General features: G+C 45.8%; 1 long non-coding RNA gene across 1 annotated transcript in view; it reads right to left on the reverse strand.

Annotated features, from left to right (window-relative positions):
• Nucleotides 1-458: 458 nt before the first annotated feature.
• The window catches only part of LOC135058118 (uncharacterized), a 54,827-nt gene continuing 31,021 nt past the window's right edge, over nucleotides 459-24,264 (reverse strand). The window contains exon 2 of the long non-coding RNA XR_010244617.1: nucleotides 459-1,230. This is a non-coding gene — a long non-coding RNA (uncharacterized LOC135058118). The remainder of the gene's footprint in view (nucleotides 1,231-24,264) is intronic.

The following is a 24,264-nucleotide window of genomic DNA, read 5'->3' on the forward strand; positions in this document are numbered from 1 at the left end:
CATACACATACACACCATGTATGTGTGTGTGTGTGCGTATATATATATATATATATATATATATATATATACAGTTGCTGCTGCGTGCAGGTACTGACTATGTGATTCTACCCCTTGGCCATGGGTGGCACCCCTCCACTGCTGGCGCACCTAGCGAGTGCCATCCTGGCCAAGGGGTAGATACGCCCCTGGTGGCTAGTTACTGTAGATTGACCCCTCCTCTGGGACCAGGACCAGCCCTGTGCCTTTCTCACCTCCCACTTCATATGTTCCTAACATCTTCCCCATCCCACCTTTGTCCTCCCCTTTATCAGCTGCCCTTTGTCCTCCCACCCCCTTCCCTCTTAGCAACCCCTGACCTGTCCCCATTCCCAGTTGGATTCAGCTGAAAATGTACCCTGGTTGAATATTGAATGTGGCGCTACTCAATTGCTGACATAGGATATTGTAGTCAAATATGTAAACAAATGCACACTTTAATAACCTAAATACCATACAACTAATAAAATACAACTAATAAAATATCACACCAGGCACAATGTGATATAAGGAAGGAGTCCTACCGAGGATATACGTAGGGGAGCTGCAGGTGATAATTTATGCAGGGAAGTCCGGACTTGCCCTGCATTTGCTCCCAGATCTTAAAGTCCTCACTCCGGCAGGTATCACTCCTCTGGTCCAGATGATGGTGAGACCGTCCAAACGGGGGATGTTGCCAACACGTTTCGGAACACACAAGGTTCCTTTCTCAAGGCAGATAACCCCCTCTGCTCCAGGATCTCTTTAAAAAGGCAGTGAAATTGGTACTTCCGGTTTCGTCATCCCGAAATCGGAAGTGACGTCATTCCAACTATACAAACTATCATACAGTATAAAACTTTCATAACAAGCTGTTAAATGACATGTAGTCACTAACTGTATGCAAACTACATCCTCAGAAAGTAATAGAAGGTCTCAGATTGAGGAATCGCTGACCGGAAGTGCGGGACGCTGACCGGAAGTGCGTCAACCGGAAGTCCCGCTGCCGCCATTTTAAATCCACAATATGCTCCTATTCTTCAAACTGTCATTGATACTGTGGGCAAAAGTGTTGGCAAAGGTGATAGTGGTCAAAATCAATGATAATCTTGATCCAGATGGCAACAAAAGATGTATTAAAGGCAGTCTTTAGACAGTATGGAGTATCCTTATGTGTTTCTTCATTTTAATAGCTGGAACTTGTATAATTTCCTCAGAAAAGGGAGACATAAGAAAAAATAAATAAAAAACAAATAAAAAACAGATATAAAAGATACATATTGTTCGATGTTTTACAAAAACCATTTTATTTCAAAATCTTGATTTAAAGCAGTTGGTGATAAGGTTTGCAATTTGAATATTGTTTTCATTTCTGTTTTTGCTAGAATCTTCTCTGTATCTCGATTACGCCAAGTTGGTGTAACATGTATAAGTCCTGCAAAAACTTTGATCGAACTAACTGAACAATTATGTTCTAGTCTGCAGTGATCTGAGAGATTGTGCGTTGGCAGCCCTTTTCTGATGTTTCTAAGATGTTCTGATAGGCGCGTTTTGATGGATCTTGATGTCCTCCCAATATATGCTTTGTTGCACGAGCATACAATAACATATACAACATTGGTAGTGTTACAGGTAATGAAATTTTTAATCTTAAATGGAATGTCATTTATTCGGATTTCTGTGTATTTAGAGATATCACTTTTCACTTGTCTACATGCTGCACAGAGATCACAGCGATGAAAACCTTCCGTACGGATAGGGTTAATGGATTTAAATGGTAAAGTACTTTTCACCAGTTCAGATTTAAGGTTTCTTGCTTTTTTATAGATGAAGGTGGGTTGATCCGGAATAATCTCTTTCAGGGTGTTGTCCATCTGTAAAATGTGCCAATGCTTTTTTATTATTTTCTCCACCTGTTTGTGGCTGGAATCATATCCAGTAAGAAAGGACCACTGAAATTTGGAATTATTCTCAGTATTTTCTCTCGCTTTTTTTTGTAGTAAAGTAGATCTCTCCACATTAAGCACAGAAGCTGCCATCCGATCTAAATCTTCTCCATTATATCATTTTTCAAGGAACACTCTTTTCATTTCTTGTATTTGTATATTACATACAGCGTCCTCACTGCAATTTCTCCTTACTCTAATGAACTGGCTCTTTGGTATGCCCCATTAGCCAGTTTTGATGGTGTTCACTGTCTACTGGTATATGGCTATTACAGTCTGTGGGTTTCTTGTATATTTTTGTATGTCAATTATTATCTTTTATGTAGATGGATAGGTCTAGGAAATTTACTTCCACATCGCTCATTTGGAAAGATAGCTGGATGTTCCTATCATTGAGATTTAAATATGTGCAAAATTCTTCTAGATTTTCATTTCCGCCATTCCATACGAATAGGACATCGTATATGTACCGTATCCATTTAACAATATTTGAATTCCATTCTTGCTTTGAAAGAATGTAGTTGGATTCCCAGTATGACATGAACAAGTTCGCATATGCCGGTACAAACCGAGTGCCCATGGCCGTTCCTTTGCGTTGGAGGTAGTAGAAACCGTCAAAGAAAAAATAATTGTTATGCAATATGAAATGAATTGATTCCATAATAAAGTTTTTTCTTTCTTCAGAGTGGGAAGTTTGGTTGAGAAAATGGTTTACGCTTTGATAAACAAACATCATTTTCAGATTCATCAGAAACTTTCATAAAAGAGTGGACAAACTCGTTAGATACATGCTCCTTTGCCCTCATGAATTTAATAGTGAAAGAAAGGAAAAGTAAATTGATAGAAGTTAAGGAAAGAATTGATACACTACAAGTTTTGATGGAACTGTATAAAAATCAACCCTCCTATAACACACTAGAGGAAGAAATCAAAGTAAAGATCGAACAGAACACAAAGGAATTGATAAAGAAAAAGCAGAAAAAACTCCCAAGAGATTTTGATTTCTATAAATTTGGGATCATAAAATCTAAACAACCCAAACCAGCTGGCAACATAAAAGATACGATAAAGTTAAAGGAACAGAACTCTAACAGACATCAATCTATCACTAGAGAGAAAGAGGATAGACAAGACAGAAAGAAAACAAGAATATACTCTCCATATCGAAGGGACCATAGGGAAAATCCCCATAGATTTTATGATCAAAGAGAACCCGGGTTTAGATCTTATTATCCTCATAGGAGATATAACAATAGGTACCGTTCGGAATCCAGAATTCATCAGGATCTACAATACAGGAGGAGATTCAAAAGAAAAAGGGAACATCATGAGTCTCATAAAGAAGAATGGAATCACAATAAAGACAGGCATTTCAGAGTGGAGAAAAAATGGACCGTGGATAGATGGCCATCAGTAGAAACATCACGACCTAGGAACAATGATAGAAGGAGTGTGGATAAAGAAATAGCAGGACCATCACATGTTTCTTCTGGAACCCCTTTCCACGTACTTGGCAGAACAAAAAAACGCATTTACCCGAACCAGACGGACTGAAAGGGGTCCCATGTTTACACATGGGACCCCTTTCCCCGAATGCATAGACCCCCGTGACTCCTGTCACAGAAGGTCCCTTCTGCCAATCAGGAAGCGCCACTTCGTGGCACTCTCCTGATTGGCTTTGCGCGTCTGAGCTGGCAGACAGCGCATCGCACAGCTCCCTCCATTAGTTTCAATGGTGGGAACTTTGCGGTCAGCAGTGGGGTTACCCGCGGTCAGCCGCTGACTGTGGGTGACCTCACCGCTGACCTCACCGCTGACCGCAAAGTTCCCACCATTGAAGATAATGGAGGGGGCTATGCGATGCGCGTCTGACGGCTCCGACGCGCATACAGCCAATCAGGAGAGTGCCACGAAGTGGCACTTCCTGATTGGCAGAAGGGACCTTCTGTGACAGGAGTCACGGGGGGTCTCTGCATTCGGGGAAAGGGGTCCCATGTGTAAACATGGGACCCCTTTCAGTCCGTCTGGTTCGGGTAAATGCGTTTTTTTGTATTGCCAAGTACGTGGATTACAATAAAAGAACTGGACACTGGATCAGGTGAGTATAATTTTATTTTCAGGTACCCCGGATGTCGACATTGGAGATGTGGCCAGAGTCGGCGTGTCAACATAGGTAAGTACGTGTGTCGGTGTGCATGTATGTAATAAAGTTTTACTTTCACGGTGTCTGTGTCCTGTTTTTATTTGGGTATTTTCTTTGCAGTAGAACTACAGGTACCCGCGGGCCCGTTTCAACACCCGCATGCTGGTACTTGTGGTTCTCCAAGTACCGGCTTGCGGGGGAGGCTTGCTGGGACTTGTAGTTCTTCTGCAAAAAACAATATTCTTACATTTTCAACAAGGCTATCAGCCCCCCATCCGCAGCCCTTGGATGGCGGGGACAGCCTCGGGCTTCACCCCTGGCCCTTGGGTGGCTGGAGGGGGGGACCCCTTGATTGAAGGGGTCCCCACTCCTCCAGGGTACCCCGGCCAGGGGTGACTAATTGGGTATTTAATGCCACGGCCGCAGGGCGCTGTATAAAAGTGACCCCCGGCTGTGGCATTATCTGTCCAGCTAGTGGAGCCCGGTGCTGGTACAAAAAATACGGGGGACCCCTACTCTTTTGTCCCCCGTATTTTTTGCACCAGGACCAGGCGCAGAGCCCGGTGCTGGTTGTTAAAATACGGGGATCCCCTGTCATTTCCCCCCCCGTATTTTGGCAACCAGGACCGGCTCAAAGAGCCCAAGGCTGGTTATGCTTAGGAGGGGGGACCCCACGCAAATTTTTTTGGGGTTTTTTACCGTTTTTTAAACATTTTTAAAAATCTAAGCAAAATCCGTCAAATCGGCCGTTTTTCGACAGCGGGACTGTCGAATTCGTTTTTTATTGAATATGTCGAATTCCGGCACCCACCTGCCGGAATTCGACGGTCGAATTGTGTCGAATTTAAAAACGGGCGAAAAAGTGCCGCAATTCACCCGGAATTGCATATACCCCTAAGAGTGGAGCATGGTCACAGCTGCAGCAAGTCTCACGATCAGCAGCCTTGGAACGCAGCATTGTCTGGGGAAAGGGGCGCACAATCCGCAGCAGCAGCCAGTCTCATGCACGCACAACAGCCTGGTGCCGCAAACACCCTCATCAGCAGTTTTAGAGGCAGGCCCCCTATATATATACATACACATACACACCATGTATGTGTGTGTGTGCGTATATATATATATATATATATATATATACACACACAGTTGCTGCTGCCTGCAGGTACTGACTATGTGATTCTACCCCTTGGCCATTGGTGGCACCACCTGGTGGCACCCCTCCACTGCTGGCGCACCTAGCAAGTGCCATCCTGGCCAAGGGGTAGATACGCCCCTGGTGGCTAGTTACTGTAGATTGACCCCTCCTCTGGGACCAGGACCAGCCCTGTGCCTTTCTCACCTCCCACTTCATATGTTCCTAACATCTTCCCCATCCCACCTTTGTCCTCCCCTTTATCAGCTGCCCTTTGTCCTCCCACCCCCTTCCCTCTTAGCAACCCATGACCTCTCCCCATTCCCAGTTGGATTCAGCTGAAAATGTACCCTGGTTGAGTATTGAATGTGGCGCTACCCAATTGCTGACATAGGATATTGTAGTCAAATATGTAAACAAATGCACACTTTAATAACCTAAATACCATACAACTAATAAAATACAACTAATAAAATATCACACCAGGCACAATGTGATATAAGGAAGGAGTCCTACCGAGGATATACGTAGGGGAGCTGCAGGTGATAATTTATGCAGGGAAGTCCGGACTTGCCCTGCATTTGCTCCCAGATCTTAAAGTCCTCACTCCGGCAGGTATCACTCCTCTGGTCCAGATGATGGTGAGACCGTCCAAACGGGGGATGTTGCCAACGCGTTTCAGAACACACAAGGTTCCTTTCTCAAGGCAGATAACCCCCTCTGCTCCAGGATCTCTTTAAAAAGGCAGTGAAATTGGTACTTCCGGTTTCGTCATCCCGAAACCGGAAGTGACGTCATTCCAACTATACAAACTATCATACAGTATAAAACTCTCATAACAAGCTGTTAAATGACATGTAGTCACTAACTGTATGCAAACTACATCCTCAGAAAGTAATAGAAGGTCTCAGATTGAGGAATCGCTGACCGGAAATGCGGGACGCTGACCGGAAGTGCGTCAACCGGAAGTCCCGTGGCCACCATTTTAAATCCACAATATGCTCCTATTCTTCAAACTGTCATTGATACTGTGGGCAAAAGTGTTGGCAAAGGTGATAGTGGTCAAAATCAATGATAATCTTGATCCAGATGGCAACAAAAGATGTATTAAAGGCAGTGTTTAGACAGTATGGAGTATCCTTATGTGTTTCTTCATTTTGATAGCTGTAACTTGTATAATTTCCTCAGAGAAGGGAGACATAAGTAAAAAGAAATAAAAAAACAAATAAAAAACAGATATAAAAGATACATATTGTTCGATGATTTACAAAAACCATTTTATTTCAAAATCTTGATTTAAACCAGTTGGTGATAAGGTTTGCAATTTGAATATTGTTTTAATTTCTGTTTTTGCTAGAATCTTCTCTGTATCTCGATTACGCCAAGTTGGTTTAACATGTATAAGTCCTGCAAAAACTTTGATCGAACTAACTGAACAATTATGTTCTGGTCTGCAGTGATCTGAGAGATTGTGCGTTGGCAGCCCTTTTCTGATGTTTCTAAGATGTTCTGATAGACGCGTTTTGAGGGATCTTGATGTCCTCCCAATATATGCTTTGTTGCACGAGCATACAATAACATATACAACATTAGTAGTGTTACAGGTAATGACATTTTTAAATCTTAAATGGAATGTCATTTATTCGGATTTCTGTGTATTTAGAGATATCACTTTTCACTTGTCTACATGCTGCACAGAGACCACAGCGATGAAAACCTTCCGTACGGATAGGGTTAATGGATTTAAATGGTAAAGTACTTTTCACCAGTTCAGATTTAAGGTTTCTTGCTTTTTTATAGATGAAGGTGGGTTGATCCAGAATAATCTCTTTCAGGGTGTTGTCCATCTGTAAAATGTGCCAATGCTTTTTTTTTATTTTCTCCACCTGTTTGTGGCTGGAATCATATCCAGTAAGAAAGGACCACTGAAATTTGGAATTATTCTCAGTATTTTCTCTCGCTTTTTTTTGTAGAAAAGTAGATCTCTCCGCATTAAGCACAGAAGCTGCAGTCCGATCTAAATCTTCTCCATTATATCCTTTTTCAAGGAACACTCTTTTCATTTCTTGTATTTGTATATTACATACAGCATCCTCACTGCAATTTCTCCTTACTCTAATGAACTGGCTCTTTGGTATGCCATTTAGCCAGTTTTGATGGTGTTCACTGTCTACTGGTATATGGCTATTGCAGTCTGTGGGTTTCTTGTATATTTTTGTATGTAAATTATTATCTTTTATGTAGATGGATAGGTCTAGGAAATTTACTTCTACATCGCTCATTTGGAAAGATAGCTGGATGTTCCTATCATTGAGATTTAAATATGTGCAAAATTCTTCTAGATTTTCATTTCCGCCATTCCATACGAATAGGACATCGTCTATGTACCGTATCCATTTTACAATATTTGAATTCCATTCTTGCTTTGAAAGAATGTAGTTGGATTCCCAGTATGACATGAACAAGTTCGCATATGCCGGTACAAACCGAGTGCCCATGGCCGTTCCTTTGCGTTGGAGGTAGTAGAAACCGTCAAAGAAGAAATAATTGTTATGCAATATGAAATGAATTGATTCCATAATAAAGTTTTTTCTTTCTTCAGAGTGGGAAGTTTGGTTGAGAAAATGGTTTACGCTTTGATAAACAAACATCATTTTCAGATTCATCAGAAACTTTCATAAAAGAGTGGACAAACTCGTTAGATACATGCTCCTTTGCCCTCATGAATTTAATAGTGAAAGAAAGGAAAAGTAAATTGATAGAAGTCAAGGAAAGAATTGATACACTACAAGTTTTGATGGAACCGTATAAAAATCAACCCTCCTATAACACACTAGAGGAAGAAATCAAAGTAAAGATCGAACAGAACACAAAGGAATTGATAAAGAAAAAGCAGAAAAAACTCCAAAGAGATTTTGATTTCTATAAATTTGGGATCATAAAATCTAAACAACCCAAACCAGCTGGCAACATAAAAGATACGATAAAGTTAAAGGAACAGAACTCTAACAGACATCAATCTATCACTAGAGAGAGGATAGACAAGACAGAAGGAAAACAAGAATATACTCTCCATATCGAAGGGACCATAGGGAAAATCCCCATAGATTTTATGATCAAAGAGAACCCAGGTTTAGATCTTATTATCCTCATAGGAGATATAACAATAGGCACCGTTCGGAATCCAGAATTCATCAGGATCTACAACACAGGAGGAGATTCCGAAGAAAAAGGGAACATCATGAGTCTCATAAAGAAGAATGGAATCACAATAAAGACAGGCATTTCAGAGCGGAGAAAAATAAGATTTTACTTACCGATAAATCTATTTCTCGTAGTCCGTAGTGGATGCTGGGGACTCCGTCAGGACCATGGGGATTAGCGGCTCCGCAGGAGACAGGGCACAAAAATAAAGCTTTAGGATCAGGTGGTGTGCACTGGCTCCTCCCCCTATGACCCTCCTCCAAGCCTCAGTTAGGATACTGTGCCCGGACGAGCGTACACAATAAGGAAGGATTTTGAATCCCGGGTAAGACTCATACCAGCCACACCAATCACACCGTACAACTTGTGATCTGAACCCAGTTAACAGTATGACAAACGTAGGAGCCTCTGAACAGACGGCTCACAACAATAACAACCCGATTTTTTTGTAACAATAACTATGTACAAGTATTGCAGACAATCCGCACTTGGGATGGGCGCCCAGCATCCACTACGGACTACGAGAAATAGATTTATCGGTAAGTAAAATCTTATTTTCTCTGACGTCCTAGTGGATGCTGGGGACTCCGTCAGGACCATGGGGATTATACCAAAGCTCCCAAACGGGCGGGAGAGTGCGGATGACTCTGCAGCACCGAATGAGAGAACTCCAGGTCCTCTTTAGCCAGGGTATCAAATTTGTAGAATTTTACAAACGTGTTCTCCCCCGACCACGCAGCTGCTCGGCAGAGTTGTAATGCCGAGACCCCTCGGGCAGCCGCCCAGGATGAGCCCACCTTCCTTGTGGAATGGGCCTTGACAGATTTAGGCTGTGGCAGGCCTGCCATAGAATGTGCAAGTTGAATTGTGCTACAAATCCAACGAGCAATCGTCTGCTTAGAAGCAGGAGCACCCAGCTTGTTGGGTGCATACAGTATAAACAGCGAGTCAGATTTTCTGACTCCAGCCGTCCTTGAAATATATATTTTCAATGCCCTGACAACGTCCAGCAACTTGGAATCCTCCAAATCGCTAGTAGCCGCAGGCACCACAATAGGCTGGTTCAGGTGAAACACTGACACCACCTTAGGCAGAAACTGAGGACGCGTCCGCAGTTCTGCCCTGTCCGAATGGAAAATCAGATATGGGCTTTTATACGATAAAGCCGCCAATTCTGACACTCTCCTGGCTGAAGCCAGGGCCAGTAGCATGGTTACTTTACATGTAAGATATTTCAAATCCACCGATTTGAGTGGCTCAAACCAATGGGATTTGAGAAAATCCAAAACTACATTAAGGTCCCACGGAGCCACTGGGGGCCCAACCGGGGGCTGTATATGTAGTACTCCTTTTACAAAAGTCTGGACTTCAGGAACTGAAGCCAATTCTTTCTGGAAGAAAATCGACAGGGCCGAAATTTGAACCTTAATGGACCCCAATTTGAGGCCCATAGACAATCCTGTTTGCAGGAAATGTAGGAATCGACCCAATTGAAATTCCTCCGTGGGGGCCTTCCTGGCCTCACACCACGCAACATATTTTCTCCAAATGCGGTGATAATGTTGTGCAGTCACCTCCTTCCTGGCTTTTACCAGTGTAGGAATGACCTCTTCCGGAATGCCTTTTTCCCTTAGAATTCGGCGTTCAACCGCCATGCCGTCAAACGCAGCCGCGGTAAGTCTTGGAATAGACACGGTCCCTGCTGAAGCAGGTCCCGTCTTAGAGGTAGAGGCCACGGATCTTCCGTGAGCATCTCCTGAAGTTCCGGGTACCAAGTTCTTCTTGGCCAATCCGGAGCCACGAGTATCGTTCTTACTCCCCTTTGCCGTATAATTCTCAGTACTTTTGGTATGAGAGGCAGAGGAGGAAATACATACACTGACTGGAACACCCACGGTGTTACCAGAGCGTCCACAGCTATTGCCTGAGGGTCTCTTGACCTGGCGCAATACCTGTCCAGTTTTTTGTTGAGGCGAGACGCCATCATATCCACCTTTGGTTTTTCCCAACGGTTCACAATCATGTGGAAGACTTCTGGATGAAGTCCCCACTCTCCCGGGTGGAGGTCGTGCCTGCTGAGGAAGTCTGCTTCCCAGTTGTCCACTCCCGGAATGAACACTGCTGACAGTGCTATCACATGATTTTTCGCCCAGCGAAGAATCCTTGCAGTTTCTGCCATTGCCCTCCTGCTTCTTGTGCCGCCCTGTCTGTTTACGTGGGCGACTGCCGTGATGTTGTCCCACTGGATCAATACCGGCTGACCTTGAAGCAGAGGTCTTGCTAAGCTTAGAACATTGTAAATTGCCCTTAGCTCCAGTATATTTATGTGGAGAGAAGTCTCCAGACTTGATCACACTCCCTGGAAATTTTTTCCCTGTGTGACTGCTCCCCAGCCTCTCAGGCTGGCATCCGTGGTCACCAGGACCCAGTCCTGAATGCCGAATCTGCGGCCCTTTAGTAGATGAGCACTCTGCAGCCACCGCAGAAGAAACACTTTTGTCCTTGGAGACAGGGTTATCCGCTGATGCATCTGAAGATGCGATCCGGACCATTTTTCCAGCAGATCCCACTGAAAAGTTCTTGCGTGAAATCTGCCGAATGGAATCGCTTCGTAAGAAGCCACCATTTTCCCCAGGACCCTTGTGCAATGATGCACTGACACTTTTCCTGGTTTTAGGAGGTTCCTGACTAGCTCGGATAACTCCCTGGCTTTCTTCTCCGGGAGAAACACCTTTTTCTGGACTGTGTCCAGAATCATCCCTAGGAACAGCAGACGTGTCGTCGGAAACAGCTGCGGTTTTGGAATATTTAGAATCCACCCGTGCTGTCGTAGAACTACTTGAGATAGTGCTACTCCGACCTCCAACTGTTCTCTGGACCTTGCCCTTATCAGGAGATCGTCCATTTTCTTTGAAGAAGAATCATCATTTCGGCCATTACCTTGGTAAGGACCCGGGGTGCCGTGGACAATCCAACCGGCAGCGTCTGAAACTGATAGTGACAGTTCTGTACCACGAACCTGAGGTACCCTTGGTGAGAAGGGCAAATTTGGACATGGAGGTAAGCATCCCTGATGTCCCGGGACACCATATAGTCCCCTTCTTCCTGGTTCGCTATCACTGCTCTGAGTGACTCCATCTTGATTTGAACCTTTGTATGTAAGTGTTCAAATATTTCAGATTTAGAATAGGTCTCACCGAGCCGTCTGGCTTCAGTACCACAATATAGTGTGGAATAATACCCCTTTCCTTGTTGTAGGAGGGGTACTTTGATTATCACCTGCTGGGAATACAGCTTGTGAATTGTTTCCACTACTGCCTCCCTGTCGGAGTGAGACGTTGGTAAAGCAGACTTCAGGAACCTGCGAGGGGGAGACGTCTCGAATCTCCAATCTGTACCCCTGGGATACTACTTGTAGGATCCAGGGGTCCACTTGCGAGTGAGCCCACTGCGTGCTGAAACTCTTGAGACGACCCCCCACCGCACCTGAGTCCGCTTGTACGGCCCCAGCGTCATGCTGAGGACTTGGCAGAAGCGGTGGAGGGCTTCTGTTCCTGGGAATGGGCTGCCTGCTGCAGTCTTCTTCCCTTTCCTCTATCCCATGGCAGATATGACTGGCCTTTTGCCCGCTTGCCCTTATGGGGACGAAAGGACTGAGGCTGAAAAGACGTTGTCTTTTTCTCCTTTATACGGCAATACTTCCATGTGCCGTTTGGAATCTACATCACCTGACCACTGTCGTGTCCATAAACAACTTCTGGCAGATATGGACATCGCACTTACTCTTGATGCCAGAGTGCAAATATCCCTCTGTGCATCTCGCATATATAGAAATGCATCCTTTAAATGCTCTATAGTCAATAAAATACTGTCCCTGTCAAGGGTATCAATATTTTCAGTCAGGGAATCCGACCAAGCCACCCCAGCGCTGCACATCCAGGCTGAGGCGATCGCTGGTCGCAGTATAACACCAGTATGTGTGTATATACTTTTTAGGATATTTTCCAGCCTCCTATCAGCTGGCTCCTTGAGGGCGGCCCTATCTGGAGACGGTACCGCCACTTGTTTTGATAAGCGTGTGAGCGCCTTATCCACCCTAAGGGGTGTTTCCCAACGCGCCCTAACTTCTGGCGGGAAAGGGTATACCGCCAATAATTTTCTATCGGGGGAAACCCACGCATCATCACACACTTCATTTAATTTATCTGATTCAGGAAAAACTACAGGTAGTTTTTTCACACTCCACATAATACCCTTTTTTGTGGTACTTGTAGTATCAGAAATATGTAACACCTCCTTCATTGCCCTTAACAAGTAACGTGTGGCCCTAAAGGAAAATACGTTTGTTTCTTCACCGTCGACACTGGAGTCAGTGTCCGTGTCTGTGTCGACCAACTGAGGTAAAAGGACGTTTTAACGCCCCTGACGGTGTTTGAGACGCCTGGACAGGTACTAATTGGTTTGCCGGCCGTCTCATGTCGTCAACCGACCTTGCAGCGTGTTGACATTATCACGTAATTCCTTAAATAAGCCATCCATTCCGGTGTCGACTCCCTAGAGAGTGACATCACCATTACAGGCAATTGCTCCGCCTCCTCACCAACATCGTCCTCATACATGTCGACACACACGTACCGACACACAGCACACACACAGGGAATGCTCTGATAGAGGACAGGACCCCACTAGCCCTTTGGAGAGACAGAGGGAGAGTTTGCCAGCACACACCAAAACGCTATAATTATACAGGGACAACCTTTATATAAGTGTTTTTCCCTTATAGCATCTTAATATATATATAATCATATCGCCAAATAAGTGCCCCCCCTCTCTGTTTTAACCCTGTTTCTGTAGTGCAGTGCAGGGGAGAGCCTGGGAGCCTTCCCACCAGCATTTCTGTGAGGGAAAATGGCGCTGTGTGCTGAGGAGAATAGGCCCCGCCCCCTTTTCGGCGGGCTTCTTCTCCCGTTTTTCTGAGACCTGGCAGGGGTTAAATACATCCATATAGCCCCAGGGGCTATATGTGATGTATCTTTTAGCCAGTATAGGTATTTCATTGCTGCCCAGGGCGCCCCCCGCAGCGCCCTGCACCCTCCGTGACCGCTGGTGTGAAGTGTGTGACAACAATGGCGCACAGCTGCAGTGCTGTGCGCTACCTCATGAAGACTGAAAAGTCTTCTGCCGCCGGTTTCTGGACCTCTTCACTTTTCGGCATCTGCAAGGGGGTCGGCGGCGCGGCTCCGGGACCGGACTCCATGGCTGGGCCTGTGTTCGATCCCTCTGGAGCTAATGGTGTCCAGTAGCCTAAGAAGCCAATCCATCCTGCACGCAGGTGAGTTCACTTCTTCTCCCCTAAGTCCCTCGTTGCAGTGAGCCTGTTGCCAGCAGGACTCACTGTAAAATAAAAAACCTAAAAACTTTTTCTAAGCAGCTCTTTAGGAGAGCAACCTAGATTGCACCCTGCTCGGACGGGCACAAAAACCTAACTGGGGCTTGGAGGAGGGTCATAGGGGGAGGAGCCAGTGCACACCACCTGATCCTAAAGCTTTATTTTTGTGCCCTGTCTCCTGCGGAGCCGCTAATCCCCATGGTCCTGACGGAGTCCCCAGCATCCACTAGGACGTCAGAGAAAAATGGACCGTGGATAGATGGCCATCAGTAGAAACATCACGACCTAGGAACAATGATAGAAGGAGTGTGGATAAAGAAATAGCAGGACCATCACATGTTTCTTCTGGAACCCCTTTCCACGTACTTGGCAGAACAAAAAAACGCATTTACCCGAACCAGATGGACTGAAAGGGGTCCCATGTTTACACATGGGACCCCTTTCCCCGAATGCAGAGACCCCCCGTGACTCCTGTCACAGAAGGTCCCTTCTGCCGATCAGGAAGCGCCACTTCGTGGCACTCTCCTGATTGGCAGTATGCGCGTCGGAGCTGTCAGACGCGCATCGCACAGCCCCCTCCATTATCTTCAATGGTGGGAACTTTGCAGTCAGCGGTGAGGTCAGCGGTGAGGTCACCCACGGTCAGCGGCTGACCGCGGGTGACCCCACCGCTGACCGCAAAGTTCCCACCATTGAAGATAAAGGAGGGAGCTGTGCGATGCGCTGTCTGCCAGCTCAGACGCGCAAAGCCAATCAGGAGAGTGCCACGAAGTGGCGCTTCCTGATTGGCAGAAGGGACCTTCTGTGACAGGAGTCACGGGGGGTCTCTGCATTCGGGGAAAGGGGTCCCATGTGTAAACATGGGACCCCTTTCAGTCCGTCTGGTTTGGGTAAATGTGTTTTTTTGTTCTGCCAAGTACGTGGAAAGGGGTTCCAGAAGAAACATGTGATGGTCCTGCTATTTCTTTATCCACACTCCTTCTATCATTGTTCCTAGGTCGTGATGTTTCTACTGATGGCCATCTATCCACGGTCCATTTTTTCTCCGCTCTGAAATGCCTGTCTTTATTGTGATTCCATTCTTCTTTATGAGACTCATGATGTTCCCTTTTTCTTTGGAATCTCCTCCTGTATTGTAGATCCTGATGAATTCTGGATTCCGAACGGTACCTATTGTTATATCTCCTATGAGGATAATAAGATCTAAACCCGGGTTCTCTTTGATCATAAAATCTATGGGGATTTTCCCTATGGTCCCTTCGATATGGAGAGTATATTCTTGTTTTCCTTCTGTCTTGTCTATCCTCTCTCTCTCTAGTGATAGATTGATGTCTGTTAGAGTTCTGTTCCTTTAACTTTATCGTATATTTTATGTTGCCAGCTGGTTTGGGTTGTTTAGATTTTATTATCTCAAATTTATAGAAATCAAAATCTCTTTGGAGTTTTTTCTGCTTTTTCTTTATCAATTCCTTTGTGTTCTGTTCGATCTTTACTTTGATTTCTTCCTCTAGTGTGTTATAGGAGGGTTGAGTTTTATACGGTTCCATCAAAACTTGTAGTGTATCAATTCTTTCCTTGACTTCTATCAATTTACTTTTCCTTTCTTTCACTATTAAATTCATGAGGGCAAAGGAGCATGTATCTAACGAGTTTGTCCACTCTTTTATGAAAGTTTCTGATGAATCTGAAAATGATGGTTGTTTATCAAAGCGTAAACCATTTTCTCAACCAAACTTCCCACTCTGAAGAAAGAAAAAACGTTATTATGGAATCAATTCATTTCATATTGCATAACAATTATTTCTTCTTTGACGGTTTCTACTACCTCCAACGCAAAGGAACGGCCATGGGCACTCGGTTTGCACCGGCATATGCGAACTTGTTCATGTCATACTGGGAATATAACTACATTCTTTCAAAGCAAGAATGGAATTCAAATATTGTTAAATGGATACGGTACATAGACGATGTCCTATTCGTATGGAATGGCGGAAATGAAAATCTAGAAGAATTTTGCACATATTTAAATCTCAACGATAGGAACATCCAGCTATCTTTCCAAATGAGCGATGTGGAAGTAAATTTCCTAGACCTATCCATCTACATAAAAGATAATAATTTACATACAAAAATATACAAGAAACCCACAGACTGTAATAGCCATATACCAGTAGACAGTGAACACCATCAAAACTGGCTAAATGGCATACCAAAGAGCCAGTTCATTAGAGTAAGGAGAAATTGCAGTGAGGATGCTGTATGTAATATACAAATACAAGAAATGAAAAGAGTGTTCCTTGAAAAAGGATATAATGGAGAAGATTTAGATCGGACGGCAGCTTCTGTGCTTAATGCGGAGAGATCTACTTTACTACAAAAAAAGCGAGAGAAAATACTAAGAATAATTCCAAATTTCAGTGGTCCTTTCTTACTGGATATGATTCCAGCCACAAACAGGTGGAGAAAATAATAAAAAAGCATTGGCACATTTTACAGATGGACAGCACCCTGAAAGAGATTATTCCAGATCAACCCACCTTCATCTATAAAAAAGCAAGAAACCTTAAATCTGAACTGGTGAAAAGTACTTTACCATTTAAATCCATTAACCCTATCCGTACGGAAGGTTTTCATCGCTGTGGTCTCTGTGCAGCATGTAGACAAGTGAAAAGTGATATCTCTAAATACACAGAAATCCGAATAAATGACATTCCATTTAAAATTAAAAATGTAATTACCTGTAACACTACCAATGTTGTATATGTTATTGTATGCTCGTGCAACAAAGCATATATTGGGAGGACATCAAGATCCCTCAAAATGCGACTATCAGAACATCTTAGAAACATCAGAAAAGGGCTGCCAACGCATAATCTCTCAGATCACTGCAGACTAGAACATAATTGTTCAGTTAGTTCGATCAAATTTTTTGCAGGACTTATACATGTTAAACCAACTTGGCGTGATCGAGATACAGAGAAGATTCTAGCAAAAACAGAAATGAAAACAATATTCAAATTGCAAACCTTATCACCAACTGGTTTAAATCAAGATTTTGAAATAAAATGGTTTTTGTAAAACATCGAACAATATGTATCTTTTATATCTGTTTTTAATTTGTTTTTTATTTATTTTTTCTTCTATCTCCCTTTTCTGAGGAAATTATACAAGTTCCAGCTATTAAAATGAAGAAACACATAAGGATACTCCATACTGTCTAAAGACTGCCTTTAATACATCTTTTGTTGTCATCTGGATCAAGATTATCATTGATTTTGACCACTATCACCTTTGCCAACACTTTTGCCCACAGTATCAATGACAGTTTGAAGAATAGGAGCATATTGTGGATTTAAAATGGCGGCTGTGGGACTTCCGGTTGACGCACTTCCGGTCAGCGGTCCCGCACTTCCGGTCAGCGATTCCTCAATCTGAGACCTTCTATTACTTTCTGAGGATGTAGTTTGCATACAGTTAGTGACTACATGTCATTTAACAGCTTGTTATGAGAGTTTTATACTGTATGATAGTTTGTATATTTGGAATGACGTCACTTCCGGTTTCGGGATGACGAAACCGGAAGTACCAATTTCACTGCCTTTTTAAAGAGATCCTGGAGCAGAGGGGGTTATCTGCCTTGAGAAAGGAACCTTGTGTGTTCCGAAACGCGTTGGAAACATCCCCCGTTTGGACGGTCTCCCCATCATCTGGACCAGAGGAGTGATACCTGCTGGAGTGAGGACTTTAAGATCTGGGAGCAAATGCAGGGCAAGTCCGGTCTTCCCTGCATAAATTATCACCTGCAGCTCCCCTACGTATATCCTCGGTAGGGCTCCTTCCTTATATCACATTGTGCCTGGTGTGATATTTTATTAGTTGTATTTTATTAGTTGTATGGTATTTAGGTTATTAAAGTGTGCATTTGTTTACATATTTGACTACAATATCCTATGTCAGCAATTGGGTAGCGCCACATGCAATACTCAACCTACGTATTTCTATATTCACTGAAGTGGGGTAGGGTACCCCATGTATGTATTGAACGACTTGCTTATACCCAAGTGAAGCGCTATAGGTACACTGTCACCCCAAATACATTGAAAATGTACCCTGTAAAGTCTGCGCCGCGTACACACCCATGATCCATATGGTTGCATGGTTGTGTATGTTCCCATGAATGGGTCTCATGTGCGACCCATTCGTGGGTAAGCTGACAGTGGGCACATCTCTATAGATTGATAGTTAGATATCGTTGTCATCAGGTAGGTGGTGTGGTGGGTAAGTCCAGGTGTCCCTGAGGAGGTGACATTCAGCTAAAATTAAATGAACTCTTGCCCCACCTAACCAAGAAGGGTGTGGCGCCCTGGACACAGGCTCATATATATCAAAGTGGAAGATATAATGTACCAACCAATCAGCTCCTACTTGTCATTTCACAGGTTGTGTTTAAAAACTGAAAGGAGCTAATTGGTTGGCACTTTATCTCTCACTAAGCTTTTATACTGTCACGATCCGAGTACTAAGACACTATCTCCCTTCTGGTTGTACGCCCTCCGCGGCCTCCGCTGCCTTCCACGTGTCTCAGCATGCACTTGTTGTTTGGCGTCTCCTATCCTCTGCGGCCGGAGCCGCCATTACTACTATGTTTCTACATTGTGTTCCAAACCAGGTTTTCCATCTTACTTCCAGCATGGGCGCAGCCATGTTGGATGCAATCACATGTTCCAGCTCCTCCAATCTACTGGCTCTGAAATCTGCATAATTGCCCAGCCAATGCCTGCATAGCTGCAGGTATAAGTATCCTGTGTCTGGGCCAGATAGATGTCAGTGCTTCATTTGTCTCCAGTGGTTCCTGTGTGCAGTCCTCTACAGATTCTCCAGTGAACTCTCCTGCATTCAAGCCTGACTCCTCTGTGTTACACTCTGTGGTGTAACACGACACCACTGTGATTAACCCTCTACAACATCACCTTGCTCACCTGTGTCTGTATTCCGGCTTTCCAGCAGCCACTCTTCAACAACTACAGTTTTCCAGCGCACTCCAGCTTCTATTTCAATTTTCCAGCGAACCCTAGCTTCATTTACAGTTTACAGAACTTTTCTCTACATTCCAGGTTACTGGTATTAACCAGTTGCACACCTAAATTTCCACTTGTGACTTTCTATTGTTTTTGCACGTTTTATGACTTTCATTTAATAAAATCACTTAAAGATATTTCCAGTTGTCGTGGTCACGCCTTCGGGCATCCTTGCTACTGTCTTTACGCATGTCCAGGAGTCCCATCGCTCCTCCAACATTCAGGTACCCGTCAACCCCTACAACTGAGGCTCCCAGTCACGGTCTCCAGCCCTCAGTTGTGACAGATACATACTTGCCTACTTTTGAAAAAGCATTTCAGGGAGATTGTGAAAGTAACACCTATGAGCGCGGGTGCGTACTGCTACATCAGAGAGGCGTGTCATGAAAATGACTTACATCCAAATGTAAATGATCCCCAAAGTTAGTAAGATCTATTTGTTGAAGAAAAGATACTTATATTATGCAGGATTTGTTTGTGTATTGTGTTTTACAAGAGGTTCCATATACTGTAAGTGACCATAGGGATCATTGTGCCTTATAAACAATGCAGGGAAATGGCACTAATGATCCTATTTGAATGTATGTATCTCTGATTTATTTCCCCCCCCAAGAATGTAATAGCTGCATAATGGGAATAAGGTGCAATCAGGGAGATTGCTGGTCTATTCAGGGAGTGAGGGAGATTGCTGCTACTTCAGGGAGTCTCCTGCAGAATGAGGGAGGGTAGACAACTATGCTTTGATACATATGCCCTGTTATGTCCTGATGTACATCTCTTTATTTCAATGAATCATATAGTATGACGATTATGTATTTTATTTCTTATTGGTAAGTAGTACTTGCATGGTTATAGATAGACATCAACTCCACATGCTGCTCTCCTCCTTACTCCCCTTCTACTTCCTACTTCCTTCTACTTCCTGATCACATGTTCATCTGTGCAGCCAGATTCTTAAAGGTACACTACCTCATCTAGCTAATGCACATAAACTATTTACATAGATACTACATGCCCCAAGGACTCAAAGTCAAATTCAGAATCAGATAAACGAAGCCTTGGAGAGTGATAAACTGGACAGAGATAAAGTACCAGCAAATCTCCTGTCATTTTTCAAACACAGTCTGTAACATGCTACTTTATCTCTCTCCACTCATCACTCTCTAAGGGTTAGTACATCTCCCCTTCAGCCCCTTAATGAGTTACACTTATGTACAAAGAGTATTTTAATGTTCAATTTATTTTTCCACAGTTGTCATCATAGAAATACTGTACCATACAATCTCTTATATAATTGCCCAGATCTGTCACTCTGTGACTGTGTGGCTAACGCTGGGTGTGGCTAGGAGTTCTCACTGGGTTAGCAGCAGGTCTATCACACCCAGTCCACAGCTGATTGGGCGAGAAACGCCCTCCCACACAGGATACATCCAATGGGAGGCTCTGTCCTTTGGCTGCTGTGTGTTCTCAGAGCAGGATTAACAATGGGGCTGATGGAGCTGCAGCTGCAGCCCCACACCACAAAATAGGCCCACTGCATCTGCAGCAACACACCCTCCAACAATTTACACAAAAAATTGCTACAAATTCGAAAAGGAGGCGTGGCCACGGGTACAGTGGTGTGGCCATACCCCTTTCCCTGTACTTTCAATGGAAGTTTGGAGACCCAAACATCGGTACAGACCATAAAAAAAGGTACTGTACCTGCCAAAAAGGTCCAGCTGGAGGGTATGCCCCTGCATCTGCCGCAAGTCTCTGCGCTGTAGATAGAGGGGGAAAAAATCCTTTTACTGCAGCGTCCTATGGGGGTCATCTGACCTGATCGCTCGCTGCAGTTCATCGCAGTTCATTGCAGTGCAGTGATCAGGTCAGAACTGCACATGCGCTGGCGCCGCAGTGCGCCGGTACATGGCTGACAGCCGATGGCTGTCGTTGCCTAGCGATCACCTCTGCCTGTTGTTGCTTAGCGATCACCTCTGCCTGATTGGCAGGCAGAGGCAGTCGCTGGGCGGGAGAGGGCGGCACGGCAGCGTTTGCTCGCTATTTTGTGGCTGCGGTCCCACCAATGCAGGCGTGGCCAGACCGTGAGGTGGGCGGGCCGTAGCAGCTGTGTGACGTCACACGCAACTGCTGTGACCCGGGCAGCAATGAGTAACTCCCGGCCAGCTGCAGGAGCTGCTCTGGCTGGGAGTTAGTCTTCAAGTACAAAAGCATCGCCGCTGTGCGATGCTTTTGTACTTCTGCGAGGGGGGGGGGGGGGGGGGGGAGAGGTTTGGGGCCAGCCTGACATGCGGGGCGGACTTGCCCTGTGCTGGGCATCCCCCAGCATGTCAGTGTAAGTGATCGTAGCTGTGTCCTGCTGCCAGTCCGCCTGCCCCCTCCTGCATCAACAATTCCCACTCCCTAGCCGCGTTGCACGTGGAACGATAGCTGCTACAGCCACCGGCATAGATGTGTATGAAAGTGGCGCAGCGGAAGGCTTACATAGCCCTCCGAGCGCTGCATACTCTCTGAGTCCTCTGCGCGTGATGTCACAGAAGTGCCTCCCTGCCACACCCACGCACAGATCCCCAGAGGCCCTGACTCCGCAACAAAGCACCTGGCCGGCCTGGAGTCCCACGAGATGGCTAATGTAACAGAGCGGGTGATATCACGGAGGGTAATGTCTGGATGCTGACACTGACACTGCACAGCACTCTCACCTTTTACATTGATTCAGCGAGTCAGTCAGTTCTGCCAGCCAGTCACTATTGTTAGCGCCAGTGTCCCATGGCACCGCATTACAGGGAAGTATACCCACTAAATAAACTACAACTCCTAGCAACCCTTAGCGCCGAAGCATTCAGGCGTTAAGGGCTGCTGGGAGCTGTAGTTTATTGAGTGCTCCTGGCTCCTGCCAGGAGAAGAAGCTGGAGAAGCATTACCCGCACCTCCCCCACTCGCAGTACCTCCGGGCTCCATCCGCAGCACCCGCACACCCCACCTCCACCGGGATCCGGTCTGAAGGTCGACAATGTTTAGGTCGACCACTATAGGTCGACAGTCACTAGGTCGACATGGATGGAAGGTCGACAGGGTTTCTAGGTCAGGAGGTCTAAAGGTCGCCATGAGTTTTTCACATTTTTTTTCTTTTTTTGAATTTTTTCATACTTAACGATCCACGTGGACTACGATTGGAACGGTAATCTGTGCCGAACGAAGCGGTAGCGGAGCGAAGGCACCATGCCCGAATCATGGTGAGCGAAGCGAGTCACTCTACGAAGAAAACGAAAAAAAAAAAAAATTAAACCTCATGTCGACCTTTAGACCTGTCGACCTAGCACATGTCGACCTAGAAACCCTGTCGACCTTCCATCCATGTCGACCTAGTGACTGTCGACCTATAGTGGTCGACCTAAACATTGTCGACCTAGATACTGTCGATTTGATGAACCACACCCCCTCCACCACCCATGGTGGCTCCGGCCCCCCACCCGCACACCCCCTCACCTGCTCCACCCACGGCACTTCCCCCACCCGCTGCACCCACCCGCACCACCCCCACAACCACCCCTCCCCCACCCGTGGCACCCCCAGCCCCCCTCCCCCATCCGCCTTTCCCCCACACCCGCCACTTCCCCAACCACAGCACCTACTAGGTGATTCATCAGGCCCTGCGTGCGCTCTTCACGCCATTGCAAGGGCCTATGACAGGGACGTGCAGTCAGGGGAGGCAGGGGAGGCAGTGCCTCCCCTGTCATAATGCTTCAAATAATACAAAGAAGATATTTATAACACATATTCTGTGTCATATATATCTTCTTTGCATTTTCCATATAATTGTTGCCCTGAAACTGCAGCAAAATCGGAGTGGGAGGCAGCGAAGAGGGCTGCCTCCCACTGACAATAGTAAACTGCTGAAGCGGGAGGCGGGGCCAAGCCACGGGCAGGAAAAGCCCATTGAAAAAAATGAAGAAAAGAGGCAGCTGTACATTTGCCTCACTGATGGGGCTATGCCTTCTGCTCACACTAAAGCACGCCCCCTGCCAGTCATTGGACAGCAGATCCATCACTGCTTCTGAGGAAATGGTCAGTGAGTAAAGAAACGCCAGCATACTGTGACTATTGCAGAAGCCACCACAGCACACTAATGCTGCATTCACACCGCAAATGCCGGGTCCTACCCGGTAAGACAAACGTGTACTTACCGGGTGGGATCCGGCATTTGCGCTCCGTTGCAGGCTTCCCGACCCGGCAATATACCGGGTCGGTTGCCATGACAACGGAGGCCGCAGCAGCAGCAGGGGCGGGGGTGGAGGCGGCGTCGGGAGATGAGCTCATCTCCAGCGCTGCCTCTCCCTATCTTGTGAATGGGAACCGTGTCGCATCGACACGGCTCCCATTCACACCGCACCTGACCCGGTAATCAACCCGGGTAAAACCCTTCTTTTTTACCGGGTTGATTTACCGGGTCAGGCGACCCGCTAAATCGCCCAGTGTGCTTTCACATCGCACACTGACCCGGTTCGACACGGCAATATGCCGTGTCGGTACCGGGTTATTTGTGCGATGTGAAAGGGGTATGACTGCTGCAGCCGAGGCAGTGAAGGGTTCCCGGCATATTTATCTTCTCAGCTGATCTGCATGACCCCTATCAGGAGCCTCGAGGCTGCTAACATCCCGGGACACAGCAGAGCTGTGCACACATGGACACCAAAGGTTAGCAGACAGGAGCCATTAATCATCTGTCACTGTGCACTTTATGACTTTACACTGGAGACAGCAATACAGGGTGAGTTATCCTCAGCACTGTAACTCTTTGATCACACACACAGGGTAGTGTTTCTCCCTTCTTACTGCACTATGGGGGTTATTCAGAGATGGATGCAGATCTTGCTTCCCTCAGAAAGATCAGAGTCCATCTATCTATTCAAATGCTAGGGGCAGCCCAGCACAGGGCAAGGCCACCCAGCATGTGTGTGTCACTGCCTCATTATGCGTCCGCATTGATTTGAGGTTGACACCTACCAGAGCCATTTTTTTGGGGGCAGCATCTATGTCAGCGCCGTAACTACCTGGCACACAGCGCAGTTGCCCTGGGGGCGCAACGGCCAGCGGCTTGTAATGAGTCAAATTGACTCATTACAAGCCGCCTCTGCTGTGTGCGCCGTGCTGGAGAAGCCGGTGGCAGGGGAGCAGAGCAGCAGTGCCGGAGGCAGGGGAGGAGGGAGGGGGACTGGAGCCGCAGCAGCACTATGTAATTGGTAGAGGCGCCACTGCAGCAGTCCCCTCTCCTTCCGCATTGGCTGCTCGCCGCCGCTGTGAATGCTGGGATGCACATCCCTCATGCCAGCATTCACAGCGGCGGCGGCCAG

Source organism: Pseudophryne corroboree, chromosome 3 (assembly GCF_028390025.1).
Source record: "Pseudophryne corroboree isolate aPseCor3 chromosome 3, aPseCor3.hap2, whole genome shotgun sequence".
Taxonomy (NCBI): Eukaryota; Metazoa; Chordata; class Amphibia; order Anura; family Myobatrachidae; genus Pseudophryne; species Pseudophryne corroboree.